At 37.2% G+C, this 21004-nt stretch overlaps 1 long non-coding RNA gene across 1 annotated transcript in view; it reads left to right on the top strand.

The window, feature by feature from the left end:
• The window catches only part of LOC144380989 (uncharacterized), a 144632-nt gene that overhangs the window by 84183 nt on the left and 39445 nt on the right, over nucleotides 1-21004 (top strand). The window contains exon 2 of the long non-coding RNA XR_013445379.1: nucleotides 18127-18150. This is a non-coding gene — a long non-coding RNA (uncharacterized LOC144380989). The remainder of the gene's footprint in view (nucleotides 1-18126; nucleotides 18151-21004) is intronic.

The raw sequence follows: 21004 nt of genomic DNA, 5'->3' as shown, positions 1-21004 counted from the left end.
TCCATATACAACTGAGAGGTGAGTTACATCAAGAGTTTCACCCTGTGATGGACTATATCCCATTAAGGTCACCAAATCCAGCTTTTGTTTTATGTGAGGTAGATGCTAGGACCAGAAGAGAGCCACTTATTCTGAATACAAAGAGGTCACCTCATGAGCCAATATTTGCAGAAAAGGCTGGCGAAGCCTGATTTTAAAAGAGAGTAAGCTGACTTCTCCCAACAGCCTGGGGCCACAGAGTCTCCTTTAGTCTCAGCTCTACTCTCACTTCTTAGAACCAATTCAACATGAGACAGGAGGAAATGCATGGACTCCAAATTCCAACAGTCAGTAATGCCACAACCTCTGCTGGTCCAGCTCTGGGCTGCTATTTGATCGAGTCCTACGTGACCTCTGTAATTATCCCTCTCCACAAATCCTTTCTGCTTGGCTGTGCGTTCTCTCCGGATCCAGACAGGGGTGGGGCTCTGTTCTGCTTGACACCTCCTTCTCAGAGGCTGGACATCTGTGAATCTGCTGGGCCATTCTGCCTGATGTGACCTGTCTGCCTGTGAATCAGCAGCCTAGGATTCCACACCTTTTGCTCCTACTGTTGGCACACACAGCTCCCCCATTGTCAGCCTCCCTGTCAACATTCACAGTGACCCGTGGTTGTGTTCTTTAAGCACTGTGCTTGCCAACCCACCTGAACACTCTGTTGCCATCTTCTGATCATTACTTTCTAAGACTTATCTAGACCCATAAACATAATACAGGTCAATTTATACACAGTTCTGAGATGGAACACAGATGATATATTGTGAGGATGAGGAATTATCTGAAACAACATTAAAGCCCCATTTCTAACAATCTTCACTGTCTCCTCCCCAATTCTAATCTTCTAGACCTTTAGCCCTGTTGTGTTCTCCTTTGTGAGGGAGAATGAAGGGGGCTGGGTATGATTTTGGGTAGCCTCAAGGCTCTAATAAATACCCATTCTGTAACTATCGTAGACTGTTTGTTCTTCCACCCAAGAAGGGAGAAAATAGTATTACTACCTCAGATGGTTCTTGAGAATTATTGGAGATTACACATTATCAGTGCCTAGAATAATCCAGATATTCATTTTGGGTCTCCATAGTACCTGACTCTTCTGTCATGAGTATGCTTGTGTCAATCCCATTCAAATCACTAAATTTGCTGCTAAGATTTTGAGTGTGTGACCCTGGCCTGAGAACTTAGCTTGGTGTTGGAGATTGTGGATATTGTTCCCATCTTAAAAGGACTTAAGTTCTAAACAGCTGCTTCTAAACACCATGCCATTTTAATCACTGAAGACTGGTGAAAATGTATACTATAATTTGTCTTATAAAATCAGAGTTAATCATTTTAGGATAAGCCTGTTTCCTGTTATTTTGAATAAATGGCAACCCATGAAAGTATACTGGTGACATTATTTTGGGATAAGAAATAACAGTAAGGGTTTGGAAAACCCTTTATTTAACATTTGAAAATTTCCTGTATCACACAAATAGGTGTGTTTAATTGGAATCTTATACCTTCCACAGCTTGACCTAAATAATTACATGAAAAAGTTTCCAAAACTAGAGTGGTAAAGGATATTGCAGGATTTTTCAGTGACATTATGTCAGTGCTGGATAAGTACTGTTCTGGGGAACAAAAGCAAAGAACAATTTACATGTAAGTTTTCACATAGCCATATCCTATACCAGTGATTGTCAACCATGTAGTAGGTTAGTATCTTGGGGAAGATGGTTGGACCACAGTAGTGAGTATGTTTTTAAAACATCTCAGGTGATTCTACTATACAGCCATAATGGAAGACTACTCTCTGGTATAACGCAAAGAATGTCACACTTGCATCGCAATAAAAAAGACCAGACCTACTGAAACCATAATATTCCTAGAAGACAACATAGTAATCTCTTTGACATTGGCCTCAGCAAAATTTTTCTAGATATGTCTCTTCAGGCAAGATAAATGAAAGCAAAAATAAACTATTGGGACTACACCAAAATAAAAAACTTTTGCACAATGAAAGAAACCACTGACAAAACAAAAAGACAACCTACCAAATGGAAGAAGGTATTTGCAAATGATATATCCAATAAGGGGCTAATATCCAAAATAAACGAAAAACTTACACAACGCAACACCAAAAAAACCCAAATAATCTGATTTAAAAAATGGACAGACGACCTGAATAGACTTTTTTTTTTACAAAGACAACATAAAAATGGCAAAAAGACATACAAAAAGATGCTTAACATCACTAACAGTCAGGGAAATTAAAAAAAAAAAAAACACACAATGAAATATCACCTAATATGAGTCAGCATGGCTAGTATCAATAAGATAAGAAATAAATGTTGGCAAGGATATGGAGGAAAAAAAATAAAAAACCTCACGCCCTAATAGTAGGAATGTGAATTGGTGCAATGACTATGGAGAACAGTATGGAGGTTCCTCAAAAAATTAGAAATAGAAATACATTATGACCAAGTAATTCCATTACTGGGTACTTATCCAAAGAAACACTAATTTGAAAGATATATGCACCCTATGTTTATTGCAGCATTATTTACAATAGCCAAGATATGGAAGCAACCTAAGGGTCCATCAATAGAAGAATAGACAAAGAAGATGCGGTACATATTTTAAAAGGAGTATTACAAAACTCTAAGAAAGGATAAGATCTTCCCGTTTGTGACAACATGAATGGACACTAAGTGAAATAAGTCAGAGAAAACCAAATACCAAATGATTCGCTTATATGTGTAATCTAAAAAGCAAAGCAAGCAAACAAAAGCAGAAAGAGACCCATAAATACAGAGAATAAACTGATGGTGACCAAAGAGGAGGAGGTTGGGGGGATGGACAAAACAGGTGAAGGGGAGTGAAAGATAGAGACTTCCAGTTATAGAATGAGTAAGTCACAAGGATGAAAGGTATAGCATAGGGAATAGAGTCAATGGGATTGTAGTAGTGTTGTATGGTGACATGCGGTAGCTACAAGTTTGGTGAGCATAACATAATGTATAGACTTATTAAATCACTTATTAAGTCACCAAAATTAATGTCACATTGTGTGTCAACCATATTAGAAAGAAAGAAAGAAAGAAAGAAAGAAAGAAAGAAAGAAAGAAAGAAAGAAAGAAAGAAAGAAAAAGAAAGTCAGGCCTAAACTTTCATCCCACATATAATGCAAGTGAAACATGATGGATGTGAAAACAGTATTATTTAAAGTAATATTCACCAAACTTGCCTATTCATGGGAACCGTCCAGGGCAGTGGTTGAAAATGTCAACTCCCCCAGCCCCCTCCTGATTCAGAAAACCTTCTGATTTACTTCAGACTTAGAAGGTCTGCAGTGAGAACCAGCAATCTGCACCTTAACACTTACCTCAGATGATTCATACGATCATAAATGTATAGCAAATATGAGATACAGAACTCCAAAAAAGACATAGACTCCAAGGCAGTCTAAATACAATGTCAAGATCGCGGGCATGTAGGAGGGTTTTCCCATGCATAACACACTGGAATTCTTGACACTGATGGGTCATGGAAGAGTAGTGAAATCATAGGAAAATCCTTAGGGGAACAGGTGTTTGCATGACATCATAAAACCCACCGTACCAGCCAAGAGCTGTCAGCAGCATGTCAAGGAGGTTGCGATGAATGGTGCAGGGCAACAATGGATCGGAGCTCTCCCTGGCCTCGACCCCCTCCTGAGTATAGAGAACCACTTTGGCCAATCTCTCCTCGCCTTCTAGTTGCTTTATGCTAAACACTGTTTCATCACTTTGTGTTTAGGGCTGGCACTGAGTACCTAAGTCTGAGGTCCATGACTTTTATTTAACTACTGACATAGGGAATCAGGAACACAGCACACCCATTCGTTTGTATAATAGTTGGGGCTGCTGTGGGACTTCAGTGTCAGACGTGTGTAGTTGTGACCAAGGCCATGCGTCTACACAGATAAAAATATTCACTATCTGGTCCTTTATAGAAAAGTCTGCTGGCCCCTGTGCTGCAATCACCTCCCCTCTGGGAAAATGCTGGGCTTGTATCAGCTTAGCACAAAGCATGGTGTGGCATGGTGAGAGTCTGAGCCCTGAATACTGCCAGCATCTGAAACTATTGCTACGCCTAGGCTTTTCAGTTTCAGACTATAAATTATTTCTGCTTTGTTTTTATTTTGCTTGACTTTGTTTTCACTTAAGCCACGGGAATTGTGTCTTCCTTTACTTACAACAAAAAGAGTCCTGACTAACATCAAGTATGACAATGAAAAATACAAGCAGAGAAGAAAAACTAACAGAACTGAAATCTGTGTACTATTTAAATATCTGACCGACTTTGAGTGACATGGAGAAACTACGTGATTTTTGCAATGAACATAAATACTCCTCCCTAAAAGTAGCAAATGCTTGTAGAAACAACTGAAGACAGACTAATCAAAGACAGGTCTCTATCAATCAATACCAAGACAGAGACAACACGTTAGCCATTGTGTGATTAGGTCTTCACCATAATAGCACAGAGGGTTGTGATTAATGGCATATGGATACATCATACCCTTGTATATGGATACATCACAGCCTTGATAATCAGTGTTTCATGTTTTGCATTTTTAGACTTCCATTAGCTGCTAATTGAAATTTACATAGCTATACAGTTTATCTCTTTTGTTAGTTCGATTCAGAAAGGCCTCATGTTCCTCTTTAAGTCCCAACTTTTTAGCCAGGATCTGGCTTACGGTAGACTCTCAATAAAGGGAACAAAGGAGCTTGAACGAGCTGACCCAACATTTTCACCCTAGGATGCAGATCTACGTAGTATACAAGAATTTAAAGAATTAGTCCTGTGATAGTACATTCTTATTCTTATCTGAAAAAGCAGCGCCCAAATACCTCTACTCTTTTCTAAATGCATAAATCTCCCTAAAATGTCCAATCTTGTTTATAAATTCTTAATAGTAATGGCCTAAGCTGACCGATGCTCTTTACAACCACAGAGTCCCTTTATTCAAAATCCTTGACCAATTTTGCAGTTCAACATTGCTGACTCTTAATGTTGAACTGAAATATGGAAATGAAATAGGCATGAGACCTAGTGAGACTGAATTCATTTTCTGTTCACTGTGTCTTCTCCTGAGGATGTGCCCATCTTGGATTTGTCAGGAAGGGTAAGCCACATTGAGTGAAGCAAAAATGTTCCCTGTGATCTGGTCAAGAATTTAATGAGCCCTTGTGCATGCAGAGGAAGAACTTTCTGCATTCCAGGATTTTCTTGCAAAAAATATATATATTTCTGTCAATCTCATACTTAATCCCTTTGTTTCCATTAGGATAAAATTTGCTTTAAATAGGCTCTCTTCAAGTCCTTAATTGAGAATAAGAAGCCTCAGTTCAATTTGCCTTAACAGTCTGAGATTCTTCATTTCATTGATAATAAAAGGTGAAAAAGACCACCCTGCCCAACAGAAATCTCTCTTGAAGATGGGAGAATAAGATTTTTGGTTAATCTTCCAAAGCTCCAAATAAGACTGGGATTAATCAACTGAAGCACCTACATTTTACTGAGGTTCTTCCTACTTAGACACCTCCTTTTAAAGTCACCACCCACTTGACTTACAGCTTTTTCTCTATTGATAGCAATCCAAGATTAATCCCTAACATAGGACATGATGTCTGTATCAGTTATCATTAGTTGCATAACACATGACATCAAACCTTAGTAGCTTAAAACAATAATATTCCTTATGTCACAGCCTGTCTGGAATCTAAGCTCAGGTTAGCTGGGTCCTCTGACTCTGGTCTCTCACAAGCTTACAGTAAAGGAGTCGGCTAGAGCTGGTGTCATTTTAATGTTTAACAGGGAGAAGGTCCATTTCCAAGCTTGCTCACCTGGTTATTCCAAGATTCAGTTACTTACGAACTGTTGAACTAAAGGGCTAAATTTTCCACCAGCTATTAGCCAGAAGCCTCCTTCCCTGGCTCCTTGCCATGTGGATCTCTCCAAAGAGTGGCTTACAATATGGCAACTAGTTTCATCAGAGTAAGTGAATGAACAGCAAGAGAAAATGCTAGCAAGCTAGAAGTCACAGTCTATTACAACCTAACCTCAGAAGTAACATTCCATCACTTTTGCCATATTCTATTTATTAGAAGCCAGTCACCAAGTCCAGCCCACACTTCAGTTGAGAAGACTACTTAGAGCATGGGTATCAGGAAGTGGGGATCATCGAGAGCCAGCTTATAAATCTGATCACCACAATGTATGTATGAATCAAGCTTCCAAAGGGGATTGAAATTTTAAGGAAATAAAGGCTGAATTGTGAAAGCTCATTTGCTTGACTCACAGCAATTGTCAAATGTAAAAAAAAATTTGTCCCATCCTTATTAGGGGCAGCTACCTTAAACTTGCTCTTCACAAATCTCTCCAACCCATCACTTCTACCTTCATATTCAGTACCTTGCTCACAGAGAAAATATTCCTTACAGGAACGTTCCTCCTGATTCACAGAGAAAATGCAAACAACCAAATGAGACTTTCCGAACTGTAGACTGTCAGAAGAAAAAACATGACTATGTTTTTACTCATCCTTTTCTTTTTATTTTGATGTCAAAGAAAGAGATATTCAGGGTATTTGCTTGCTGAAACATCCTTCTTTTCTACTCAAGTCTTGACTTCTCATTTCTTTCTTTCCCTGTACCCTCTACACAAGTCACTTTGATGACTCTGTCATGACGTGTCAAATGTCATTTCTCCCATGTTCTCTCCTTGTCCCCCACAGGTTATAATTGCTCTCCAGGTAGCTACTCATACCTTTCTCTTTCCTCAATACACTTGAATATGGCTACTATTTTCACTAAGGCACTGGCCCAACTTTTGTCAAGGTGATGTGCTTAAAGCTAATTTCAACTTCCTCTTTTCAGGCACTTAATTAGCTTAATAATTATTATCAAAATAATAAATACTTAGATTAGCTTTCTGTATCATTTATTACTTCTGATTGTTCCCACCTTCCAGAGATACTCTCCTCTTCTGATCCTCTTAGGATGTTGCCCTACCTGTCTATCCACTTTCTCAATCTTAATGGCAGAAGAATCAGTCTGAGTCTGGCCCTTTAATGTTCATGTTTCAATTTCTAGGTCAGGCACTCTTCTCTTTTTATTCTGTAAGTACTCCTAGGAAGACATTAGCCACTTTCCTAATTTTAATTACCACCCCTATGAGAACAACTCCTCAAGTTTTATCTTCACCACAAATTTTCCTCCTAAACTCCATGTTCCTAACTACAGAAGAAAAGTATACTTGGTAATGTAATTTAATGTGAAACTGAACTCTTCATGCCCCCTCAACCAATCCTATAGCTCCTAAGAGGCTCCTCCTCTTTATGAGTACCACTCCCTCCATTCTGTTAGCCAAGTCAGAATTCTGAGGGAATCATTGACTACTCCCTTTACATGGACACCTCCAACCAATTAATTGCCAAGTTTCAATCAAAAGGAAGAAAAGATTAGATGCTAGGATAATCCTTACCCAGTACTTCACAGCCCCTACTCTCCACATTTAACCTCCAAATTGAATGAAAATTAAACATGTAAAGAAGTTACCTCCAACAAAAATCCAGATGGCCTGTCCAGTAGGCAAAATCATGGTCCAGGCAAAGATATCCACGTATGAATATGTGATGTGATATAACAGGGAGGAAATGAGGTTGCAGGCTCAATTAAGGTTGCTAACTAGAAAATAATCTTTAAAAAGAGAGATTTATCAAATTACTGGGTAATTACAAGGTCCTTAACAGTCAAAGTGGGAAGAAGAAGCGTTCCTATCAGAGAGCTACAATGTGAGAGAGACTTCACTAGCTCTTGCTGGCTTTGAAGATGGAAGGGAGCCACAACGCAAGAAATGAGAACAGCTTTTAGAAGCTGGGAGAGGCAAGAACATGGATTCTCCCCTAGAGTCTCTAGAAAGGAGAGAACCTGGCCAACATGTGGATTTTAGCCCAGTGAGATGCTTTTCAGACTTCTGACCTCCAGAACTATAAAGTAATACATTTGCATGGTTTTGAGCCATTAAATTTGTGGTAACTTGTTAGAGCAGTGATAGGAAACTAATGCAGCCTATTTTTTCTTTAAGTAATTTTTTTATTCTTTATGTTAGATTTAAGCAGAGATCCACTGTTACTAAAATCAGAAATAAAAGTGGGGACATTACCACCAATTCTATGGAAGTAAAAAGGATAAAAGAATACTGTTAACAGCTATAGGTGAACCAACTAGATAACCTAAATAAAATGGAAAATTGCCTTGAAGCAAAAATCTACCAAAACTAAATCTGAATAGACTTATAACGAGTAAGGAAATTGAATAGGTAATTAAAAATCTCCCCACAAAGCAAAGCCCTGAACCAGGTGGCTTCACTGGTGAATTCTACCAACATTTAGGGAATAATAACCTTTTCTTCTAAAACTTTTCCGAAAAGTGAAGAGGGAACACTTTGTAACTCATTATATGAGGCCACTTTATCCTGAAACCAAAGACAAAGACACTATAAGAAAACCAGAGCCCAACATGCCTTATGAACATCTGATGCCAAAAGCCTCAACAAAACACACAAAAAAACCTGAATTCAGCAACATATGAAAGGAAGCATCTGAAACCTATCACAAACCTGTCCTCTGTTACTGCTCTTACCAAACACTGTACTACTGTTAAGTCCTAGCTAGTGACAAAGACAAGGAAAGGAAATAAGTGATTTACAGGTTAAGAAGGAAAGAAGAAATAAAACTATCTTTGTCTGCAGATGACATTAGGGTCTATGTAGACATTTCCAAAAAAGATTTTAAAAAAATCTTTCTGAAATTACTGAGGATAAAAGTCAATTACTTTTGTACTATTATATAAGCCAGCAATAAAAAAATAGAATTTGAAATTTAAAAAACCCTTTTTTTACATACTTTTACATAGATACATTTTTACTTACTCCTTTACAATAGCACTCAAAAAAGAAATACTCAGGTATAAATCAAACAAATATGTACAGGACCTCCATCCATAAAAAAGAAGATAACTCTAATGAAAGAAATCAAAGAACTAAATATCACAGTAATGTTTGCCCGGGAATCAAAATTAAGAGATCACATTCATTAAAGTAAACAGGACCTCAGAAGGATCCTGACTCTCACAGGATCTCAAGGAGATTTGGTCTTTTTCTTTACACTTCTACCAGCTTCTTCCAGCTGCAGCCTTTCTCACGACCTTCTTCAATGAACATCCTTTCAAATCTCCAGTGAAACTACTGAAACATAATTTGAATGACTGTTAATCAATTTGTGTACATGTGAGGATGCACGTGAGTGTGATACCTGTGTGTAAGTATTCATTTTTTGTTTGGAGTGAATAGTACTTTTGATATAGAAGAATTTTTCTCAGTAGTGTTAAACCTGCATTGTGCAAATTTTCTTGTTTTTATTTATTTATTTATATTTATTTATTTATTTATTTATTTTTAATTTTCTTGTTTTTAAATCCATGTGCACAATAACTATTGATGTCAACAGGCTGATTAAATTTTATTACTCTGCTTCTGTTATTATACCTGTTTGATCAGTGGGATTTCATCATCATCAATGTACTTCAAATGTGTCATGAGATAATCAACTTACTAGATCAATGTCAGTGATATACCAAAGTGGCCCTTTTTCCCTAATCTGATGAATTGGCTCCATACAATTTTCAAATGCTATGCAGAAAACAAAAAATAAAGTTGAACAAACTACCAAAACGTGATATAGCATATGATAGTTACTTAATATAAGCTACTCTCACTTTTTACGTGGCACAAGTTACTTCCTACCCACTAAAAAACATACATAAATAAAAGCTCAGCAAATCTGATTGTGTTACTGGACAAAATAATCCATGATATACACTTTTTCTTACTGTCAATAAGCAAAATTCAGAAAGACGTTATAGACCCCAAGAAAGTAAAATAAAACAGCCCAGAGACTTTTAGGGACACAGAGTGGCATGGGATTTATCTACCATTCCAAAGACCAAAAGGGTTAGGGTCACTACTAGAAGAGGAACCCCAAAACTGGCTCTTTTGAACAGCATAAATAATGTCTTAACTTTGTCCAAATCTAGTAGTAATTTTTGTGTGTGATGCATCAGTTTTCACAGAGTGATAGAAATGCTACTGACTTGGGTGTCTTTGTTAGCTCAGACTTCCAAAACAAAGACCAAAAGGTAAAGAAGAGTAAGCATGAATTAGAAAAATAAAAATATTTTCACATCTAATACAGTTCCAAATAGCACATATACCCTGACAATCACAATCTTTTGACACTGGATCACATACAGCAACTATACACTTGTTAAAGAGCGACTGAGAAATTGCACCAAGTGCTTTATTGACTTCATGTCATTCTTCTAACAGTGGCAAATAACGAACTCCATTCTTGACAGAAAGAGGCCACTTCTATTCAAGTGCCAGTTACTCACTGGCCTAATCAATTACATAATTCTTCATGTTGCCTCCTCTTAAATAAAATGCATTGGGAGCTGGGGAAATGTCAAAGTGATATTTTCCATTGCCCAAATTATAAGAGAGCATATTTTGGTGTAGTCATTAGGTCCACATTTGTTAAAAGTATTGTCAAAGGTGGAGTAATGGTAGCATTTACATGTCAACACTAAAATGTAAATTCCAAGTTTCTTTCTGAGTCCTGAAATATTTCGGTATCATATTATCTCAACAATCCAGTGCAGGTCTTAATAGTTGGAATCAGCCATGCACATTTCCATATCTCCATAGAGACTAAAGAATAATCACTTTTATATGTAAATACATTTAGTGTAACTACCCTAGAGACCACACTGACTGCCACAGTTATTAATGAAGCTGCTCTTAATGTGATGCTCACTCAAATTACTCTCTAGGAAAAATTCAAGAGGCTGAACATCATCTGAGCTCAGACTCCGCACTTGCCATATTTGATAAACTAGGATAGAAGTAGTAAAAGGGCTTGCACTTGAAAACAGTGACTGCTTTTCAGGTTAGGCTGGGAAATATGCAAGTCTTCTGCTCTCCCACGGTAAGTCAGTACTTTGAATATGTTGCTTGGGTGTTTTCATCTCCTTGTCTCTAGGGTCACTGGCTAGTCTTTATGATACCACCAATACAAAGCCCAAATGAACAGTGAAAGCTAAAGTGGAGATGGCCGACTATTGCCTGTTGCTGGGCACAAATTTGGCTGTGATGTCATCACTGTCCTTTTGTCATTTGAAAAACTCCCACTGGGGGTGCCTGGGTGGCTCAGTTGGTTAAGCATCTACCTTCAGCTCAGGTCATGATCTCAGGGTCCTGGGATCGAGTCCTGCATTAGGCTCCCTGCTCAGCATGGAGTCTGCCTCTCCCTCTGCCTCTCCTCATGCTCACTCGCTCTCTCTCTCTCTCAAATAAATAAAATCTTTTAAAAACTGAAAAAGAAAAGAAAAATTCCCACCAATACACACATATATTTTAACTAGGTTGTGCCTTGTAGTAAGCTTGGGAAATTTGATTGGCTAAGTCGTAGCATACAAATTGTTGGTTTGTAGGCCCATGGCACCTCAGGAACCCCCCTGCAGACTTGCCTGGGACTGTGCATGATTCTCTGAGGAAATGTACAGTATTTTCTTTCTGACACCAGACACCACAGGACTTTTCAGTTAATATATACAAGTGACACAACTTCCTGTATCTTGAAAATCGTTCAGCCCAAACCTGAACTTGTTTGTTTCCAGAGTCTCTCTTACCATCCTTATTCCTGTATTCCCAGTCCTATCTCCACAGCCTGATAAATCAGTAGCTAATTTCCTTCCCTCATTGTGCTCTTGCCTTGATTCCATTCCATCTCCACCAATAAAGACATACATCCATCTATTTCTGATCAGTTTCTATTTTGACAAACCCATCCCTTTACCTTTGAATGTTTCCTTAAATCTGAACACCCCATCCAATCTAGCAGTTAGGTTTCAGAGGCAAAATCCACTCAGGATTGATTAGAAAATTTTTTCTTTCTTTTTTTTTTTTCTTTCTTCTCCATGCCCACCTCCTCCAAAATCATAACTTCTAGCCCTGGCTTAAGTAGTTGGAGCTCACAATTATGATTATTCAAGTACTCTGTTCCCAAAATGGCTGAATCTTTGGCTCTCAAGGAAGAAGGATTTTACTAAGCACTATGGAAAATTCCCTGACAGTGTTGCACACAAGACTGGTTTAAAGATCTGATTAACCTTAGCAAGAATCAAATTCAGAAGTTTGAGTCACAATAGGAAGACAAGCTAGGAGCTTCCCCTAACTTGGAAGGATCACAGTGGATGACCTCTGAAACCATCTTCTATTTGCCCAAATGGAGAAGCTTCTTTTTCATTAGGAACTAAGGTCAGAAATATCTGAAAAGGGTGAAACCTCCTCCTTACTAACTCAATAATAGGAAATATCAAATGCAGTTCTTGTACTGTTAAGTGGTCATGTTTCATGTGTTGACTGATATGATTTCATTCAGTTTGGAGAATTAGGACTGTACTTACCTCTGTTTAGCATCCCATACTTGGGTTTTTAATCTAGGAAGACATTTTAGTTTTTCCACAAATTCATGTTGAGTAGAGAACAAATAAGTTAGTAGTTAATGTAAGTTGGGGTTATCATCCATCCACTCGTGAATGCTTGGTGACCCCTGCCAGGCCCTACACCAACCTGCAGAAAAGATATACCCTTTCATTTTGATAAGAAATCTAACCCATCAAGCATGTTGTGATTTTAATAGTCTTTTTAACTGTAGAATCATAGGAGTGTTTTAATTCAAATCTGTATTAAATAAGTCTGCTTTCCCCTTAATGGAGGTCCTTACTTGGTCATGGATTTTCTTTTACTTCCACATACTTTTCATGTGCATAGAATTTAGCCTTCTGCCCTTGTCCTTCTGGTTTCCCACTTATGACACAGTGCAACTAAACTCCACTCCATTTGTTACTTTATGAGACTGTCAGTGTCTTATCCTTGAATCCAACCTTCACATACCCAGAACTTTCAAAACATATCTCTTCAAAATACTTAAAGTACGCTACTTAAGAATATTCATGAATCCAATTTTCTATCTATATATATGAAGAAAAACAACTCTGAGTTGGTGTCTGTCCGTTATCTCAACTGAGAAGAAAGGAGACTCGTGGTATTATTCTTGCCCCTTTTCCTTTATAACAGATCTGTTGATTTGATTTCATTTTCTTAGAACTTATTACTGAATTCCAAAGAAAATTCTATTTCCACCAATGCATTGTTTGCCAATCTTCAGATGCAAAGTACAAATCTTTACACCTCCCATGTGTATTGCATCTTCTGCAAACCTGAAGAGTCACAGAAAAAAGCACCAAAACTGAGGGATGGATACAAAGTTTCCCTTGTGTACTTCAAATCCTGCTTTTTTGGGATTTGGGGGGAAAATCAGGCACCCTATTTATTAAAATAATCTGTATCAAGGCCTAACTCTACAAAATATAGATTCTATTGGTTCTCAATCACAACACAGAAGTGATCTTAGAATTAATTTTTACAACATCTGGGATAATCTCCAAACCTTTTGGAAAGGGAAAACACATTCTATTGAAATGCTATCAATTATTAAGCAGTTAAAGCTTTTAAAATGTCATTTTTGTAATGTTACCCCTCAATAACCAATGTCCTTTGTCACTTGAAAAATACAAGTGTCCCCACATCTCAATTTAGAATTTGATTACCAAATGACATTACCAATGACTTCTAATTAAAAACATAGGTCTGAAAATCCAACCTAGCATTTTATTCCCATGTCATCCAGTAATTACAAAATTCATGATTTAGCTCCATTTCTCTTTTTTGTTCTTTATCAAAACATATGCCTCAATTTATTAGACGTGATTTAGACTGATGTAGCTTTTACAATTTTATATCATTTGATCGCTATTAGTAATGAAATGTACTGTAATTTAAACCAGGAGATAGCCATTAATCTTTAAAACAATGATCACTGACAGTTAATAAAATATATTATGTGAAGAGCATGCCTTAATTCAACTTCCAGTTCTGCCTATCACATCCATTCACCTGTGTACTTTTTCTTATAAAATAAATAAGAGAATTTACTACTCTTTGAGACTGATGGCTGATCCCATAAGATTGGTAATGTAATTTAAGTCATTGATCTAATAATTTATTGTAAAAGAGTAAGGCAATTTCAGTTATACATTCCCATTATGTAACTCTCAAAGATAAGAAGATTTCTATGTGCACAGAATGCCTCATGTCATTGGACTCAGCCTTTTTTATCTTTTTTCCATTATGTGTCATAGATTCAAGGCTACATTAATCACATTTCTCCCCAAATTGGCCTTACCCCATGACATCTCTATTTCTCTAAATATAAGTACTTTTCTCCTCGTTTCCAGGTTTGGCCCCTAAAAGTCTTGCTTGACTTCTGTCTTTCCTTGATAATTAATCATGCTAACTCTTGTCTTTCCTGCCAATTTCTTTTTTTTTCTTTTGTATATAATATATAATATTTATTTTAATTATATATTTATATTATATATTAATATGACATACTGTAACATTCATATTCAATTCTTATTATCAATTCATATTCATATTATATATTAATATAAGACATATAATATTCATATCATACAATATTCATATAATATTCATATTCATTCATATAATAGTCACATTCATATAATATTCATATTCATATAATATCCATGATGTTATATCACTTGTATAATATTCAATATAAGACATATTATAATATTCACATTCTATAGATAGAGAGATAGATAGATACCACTTTGCAACACTTTAATCAAGTTTTTACTCCATCTATTTGGACAATTCCAATTAATTACTTCCTCATCTCCTTACTTCCAAGCTCTCTGCATGCCAATCCAAAGTACTTACATGTTAAACATCCAGCTTCTTGATGTAAAGCTTACATCATTCCCCTTTTTTCCAAGCCCTCCCAGCCCCTCGCTGCTTAAAAATAAAACCCAGACTCATTATTCCAGCACTCAAGGCCCTCCACGATCTGAACCCAAGCTTCTTCATACTGTTTAAGATACAAGTCATGAAGACTTTCACTTAGTCAGGTCCTTACTTTTGCTCTTTTGTGCTTGAGTTCTTTGCTATCTCCCGTATATTTAAAACTTTCTAAGCTCTTGCTTTACAATCTGTCCTTCAAGTTTTTGTTTAGATCCTGTTTTCTCACATGATGAGGTAAGATGAGGTCTCTCCCATAAACTCTGAAAAACCTTTATATTTGCATTCCATACGCAACATTATGGCCTTTTGCCCAGTCTTTCATGTTAGATGTATAACCCCCAAAGCAAATGATATCATCACAGTCTTTTCCTTATCCAGTACAGAGCACCTCATAGAGCAAACAGTCCAATAGATGTAGAAAGGTGACATGGATGTAACAACAGCCTCCATATAAGCCAGGGGTCAACAAAGTGGGGCCCACAGGCCAAAAAGGTTCTCCCCCACCAGTTTTTGCAAATTAATTTTTGGGGGCACACAGTCATGTGTACTTGTTTCTGTGTTGCCTATATTTGCACTACAAAAGCAGAGTGAGGGAGCCACCACAGCAACTCTATGGTGCACAAAGATTAAAATATTAGCCTTTATAGAAAAGGCCCTTTACCGAAAAAGTTTGCTGACTTCCAATAGAGGTGATGAAGGAAGGCAGGAAAAAATGAACTTTGTTTGAGTGCCTGAAGAGATTCCACAAGGAGCATCCACTCCTGATTTTGCTTCCTTCCTGTCACTACCTTCCCATGAATTGCGGCATATCCGCCATTCTCCAAGTAGGGCTATCCTTGGCTAAGCCAGCGGAAGCTGGGTTTTTGTCAAGTGTTTCTCAGGAGCACACCTTTCTAAAGGCACTTATACTGAGACACCACAGGTAAGCTTCTGCAGTCAATATTTAGAACATCTGCTCATCCTCACATATGGCCACTGACAAGCAAGAACTGCCAGTCAGAACTAATGCGTTAAGTTTCACCACCGTAAGATACAAGCTAAGAAGGTGCAGAACAGTCCAGACAACATGGAAAATGTCCCAATTAACCATTACAAGCCATTTTAGTGAGAAAATTATTCCCCATATGCCAGCAGAGTACATTTTGCTGATTCATTCTGTCAAAATACAAGTGATTTTGGCAACTTCAAAACTTTTTTTTAAAAAGTCTTCTCTAAGAAATTGAAAATAGCACTTTCTACATGGGAACTGAAGTAATTATTTTTGTACTTTTGTATTCATAGTTCCCCAAGGATATCACAGTGTGTTCATATACATATTTATACATAAATCTTGTTAAGTATTCTCATCTCAAATCTAAAAATTCATAGGCTTATATATATTCCAATTTAAATTCTGGGTAAAAATTGCATAGCTTTTTTTTTTCTTTTTGGATTATCCTAGCTACATATAGTTTCATACTCATGTATTTATTCAGTGAATATTTCTTAGGAGCAATCATGTTCCAGGCATCATGGTAATCACATGGCACAGCAAAAAGAGCACCAGATTTCTAGCAGTTAGAACAGGGTTTGAATCCCACCTCCAGAAGCCGAGTGAATATAGATAAGTTACTTAATGCCTTTCAGACAAAATTAAATTTTTTGTAAAATGCAGAAATATGAAGGTTTTTCTCTGATTTGTTGTAAGAATTATGTCTGGTAGCTGTGTGAGTCTGCTTGGCATATATCCCCTTCAGGCTCCACCTCCCACTAAAAGCTAGTCCTGCGTGCTGAACATAGAGGTGATTGATAGGTCCCGTCTGGACCACTTAGAGTGACCTCATCTTCCTGGTAAATTTCCAAGGTTGAGCATTTGTCTGAAGTCAAGACAGTCCCAGGCTTATTACAACTATAGCTGGGGCAAATGCCTCTTTGCCTACCAGATCATCAAACTGGAAGAGAACCAATCAGTAGATGTTGGTAAAAATGCCAAACCAAGTAGAGACAGACTATGTGTAGCAGGAGAGAATAAAGCTAATATAATTGATGGTTGGAGAGAGACTGAATTCCCTCAGTTCTGGTCCCTAGGTTCCTAGGGCTATCTTGCAGATCTTCCAATAATCTCCCTTCTGGCTAAAGCTATATTTTTTGTAATTTGAATTCTAACTAATATAATATAGAAATCCTTACCAAAGCAAAAGGAAGTGCATAACCAATGTTAGTTACCTTATTCTACCTCTGGGCATCTGGGAATAAGAGGCTGAATAGTATATAGTCCTTGACCTCAAGATGCCTCTGGTTTAGTGTCTTCCATTTTTAGACAGCAGATACTTTGTTTCTCTTATTTATTCTCAACACTTAGAGCAGCGCTTGACACATAGTGGGCAAAAAAATACTGAATCAACTAAGGCAGGATTGAATAGCTATTGTACTGACATATTGATTATTATAATGGCCACATAAAGACATGTAAGACCATCAAGAGGAGACTTACCTAAGATGGTTTTTGCAAGGATTAGAAATAAAATATACATGAGCACATAACAGGAAACTAAGGAAATTTTTGTTAATATAATAGTTATTAGTTGTGTCCATGATACTCAAAAAGCAACAAATACCAATGGTCTCTAACTTTCTAAAGTAAAACAACTCTGGCTCTAAAAACTTACATACCAAAATTGTCACAAGGCCTAAAGTCAGGAACTACTTGGGCTCCTTTCTTTCTCTATGAGATCACACAGAATGCCCAGGCTTAGGATATCCTACAAGATTAAAAGAGGAGGGTTCTGGCCTCAGGTGAACATCACTGCATTACATGAGGTCCTGCAATGCAGTGCCTCCCTTTCACTCTTGTCCATCACCACCTCCTGGACACTATCTCCCTGAGTCCTGCCACAGTGCGCACTCGGCACACCTGGTCATGCATCTCCAAGGTGCGGTATTCAGCCAGAGCTCTGGTCTATGCCACCTGAATAATCCTACAAACTGTCCTTTTCCCATTCTGATAGAAGCCACCTACAGAAAGGAACACATTTTTCCATTATAACATATCTTTTTTCTTCTCTTTCTTAGGTAACACGAAGACTAACTGCCCAGGTATGACTTAGCCAGACCTTCAAAAATGGTGTATCTCAACTTAGAACACGAAGCCATACTCTTTAAAGAAAGAAGAATTTCCTTCCTTTCCATCTCTTCTTTTCTTTTCTTTTCTTTTCTTTTCTTTTCTTTCTCTATCTCTCTCTCACCCTTCCGCCCTTCCTTCCTTCCCTCCCTCCCTCCCTCCCTCTATTATCACTCCATTGGTGATCAAATAAGAAACACTTCCTCAGTCAAATTTTTCTGGCACTAGTTTGTGGAAAAATTGCTCTTTTGCATTAACGTCATTGTTCTCAGTGTGATAATGATCATGATAGAATGAATTCAGGGAAACTGAGCATAAATGCAGATTTGTCCATGTCTTAGCTATGTACAAGGAAGAAAATACCTATTGTGATGTCTGTCCCCCAGGAGAAATACTGCTATAAGGGATTCTAGTCATTGTCAGTTTGAGTTCAATGGAACGAGATTTCTCTTGCTACTTCACATACATGAGATGGATGTGTTCACATTCTATTCAGGCATGGTAGGTGAGCATCATTAGTCTATACCTTCCCAAAGACAAGAAAAGAAGGCTTGAACTCATCAAAATAAAGAAGGCATGAGCAGAAAGCATTCCACACATACACAGAGAATCTGTAGATTCCTTGTTCATTTCAAATCTGACATAGTGGAGGGTTTTCGGGTGTCATCCCAGCTCTGATACTTTTTAGCTGAAAGCTTCTTTAGCTAGAGGCTCAACTGCCAACCCACTGTCAGCCCAACCATTTTTCACGTCAGCTGGTGATAAGCAATTACTGACACATTAATCCAGTAGTGCTCCCTCTCAGTCCTGACCCTTCACTGAGTTTCAGTAGCATTACATAAGCTACATGCACTACGCCTACGCTATCTGAGTTAAAAGAGAAATTGAAGATTTCACAATATATGTAAATCAAATCATCATGCTCTATGCCTTAAACTTCTACAGTAATCTATGTCAATTATTTCTCAATACACTGGAAGAAATAAAGGACTAGAATGAATTGAAAGGGACTACATCCTTTTAGGTTATAATTTATTAGGACCAAGAGAGGCATTAACACCAACAGACTTAATGCATACTTTAAGATAAATTTATTTCTGAGGGAAAGCTCCTCCCCTCCCTCAGAGCTAGGCAAAGTATTCCCCCCAAGCAGGAAACATTGCTAAGTGACTCAATAATTATAAATGTAGATAATCCACTAACAAAATCACAGATTCTCTATCTCTGGGGCACAGAAAGTGCTTTTAAGATAGAAAAAAAAAAAAAAAAAAAGATCTCCACATCCAGATATGTGGAAATTTCACAGCCAAGAGATTGATAATCTTCTTTTTAGACTCAATTTTAACTCATTAACTACTTTGCTATAGAAATGGAACAAGAATATCTAAACTGCAAAGTGATGTACCTTTCCTAAAATTGTCATGGCCTTAAAATAGCATTGGCCTTTCTATCCTAATGTACTATTTTCTCTTTGTATTATACTTAGAAATTCATGAGATGTGATTAACCCTGAACTATTTTCTCTTCTTTTTAACATATATATTAGGAAAATGAACTATCAGAGATTTAAATAGGTTATATACCTTATAAAGTATTGCATTTTAATATTTAAAATATCTCATAATTTGGTTAGTGAGGGAAGAAAATGAAATTGCTTGAGTCCAATCTTCATATTAGAGCACATAAAAACTTAAGAAAGTGTTGTATTTACTAAATATACTAGCTATTAAATCTTACTATCCTGTTCTTGTTTCAAAAGTGGTAACAAAGAAATCACAGAATTATTTCCTCCTCTGGACAAGATTTAGATGAATTATGAAATGGTGCAAAATTGGCATATTTTACCCAAACTTTCAAGACAACTTTGAAAACTAACACTTATATTTTTAAGATTTTATTTCTTTATTTGAGAGAGAGAGCATGAGTTGGGGTGGGGGGGCAGAGGGAGAAGGAGAAGCAGGCTCTCCTGCTGAGCATGGAGCCCAGTGCAGGGCTCCATCCCAGGACCCTGAGATTATGACCTGAGCTGAAGGCAGATGCTTAACCGACTGAGCCACCCAGGTGCCCCGAAAATTAAAAATACTTATTTGCAGAAATTATACTCAAATAGTCTAGCATGCTAGATGATGATTAAAGTGAGACATGTTTGAGGTGTAGTTCCTTAAGGACAACTAACCATAAAGTCTATGAACCAAGCAAAGGTACTGTTTTAATCTATGATATCCAAGGGAAAGTGAGTTGTTAACAAATACTCATGCTATATAACAAGGTTTTATATGCACTCTTTTTATGCAGGAAGAAAATACGACTGTAATTCACACAAGGACAAAAATAACAAGCATCTATTTTATCCAGCCATGGGCATGCCTTACGTTCCAACTGCAGATATTTACTCCCTGGTAAATGTAACTTTATGGAAATCTTAGTCTGAACCACTGACAATGAAACCTGCCTCTACTGTGGCCAGTAATAGCAAAGTGCTTGCTTGGCTAACACTTCCATAAACCACTGCCAGTTGCTAAATCTTAGCTAGCACTTAACTGCAGGGAGAAGGGCATAAACATTTGCAAAATATTTGCCTTGCAATATTATTTGTCATATGGATTTGACTCAAAAGGTTATGAATGCGCTTGTATACATTTTTAAAATATTTTGCTCTGAAATTGCAAATACAGTCTTTTTTTTTTTAAACCTTACCTGGGCTGAATAAGCTCTTTGTGTGTGTGCATGCGTGTGTGTGTGTGTGTGTGTGTGTGTGTGAACGTACTTGTAAAATAAATGTTTACTCACAAAGAATGTTTCACTTAGGCTCATTAAAGCAGGTTTTCA

Source organism: Halichoerus grypus, chromosome 2, assembly GCF_964656455.1.
Source record: "Halichoerus grypus chromosome 2, mHalGry1.hap1.1, whole genome shotgun sequence".
Taxonomy (NCBI): Eukaryota; Metazoa; Chordata; class Mammalia; order Carnivora; family Phocidae; genus Halichoerus; species Halichoerus grypus.
The sequence above is the reverse complement of the archived record's forward strand: the minus strand, read 5'-3'. Positions and strand labels throughout refer to the sequence as shown.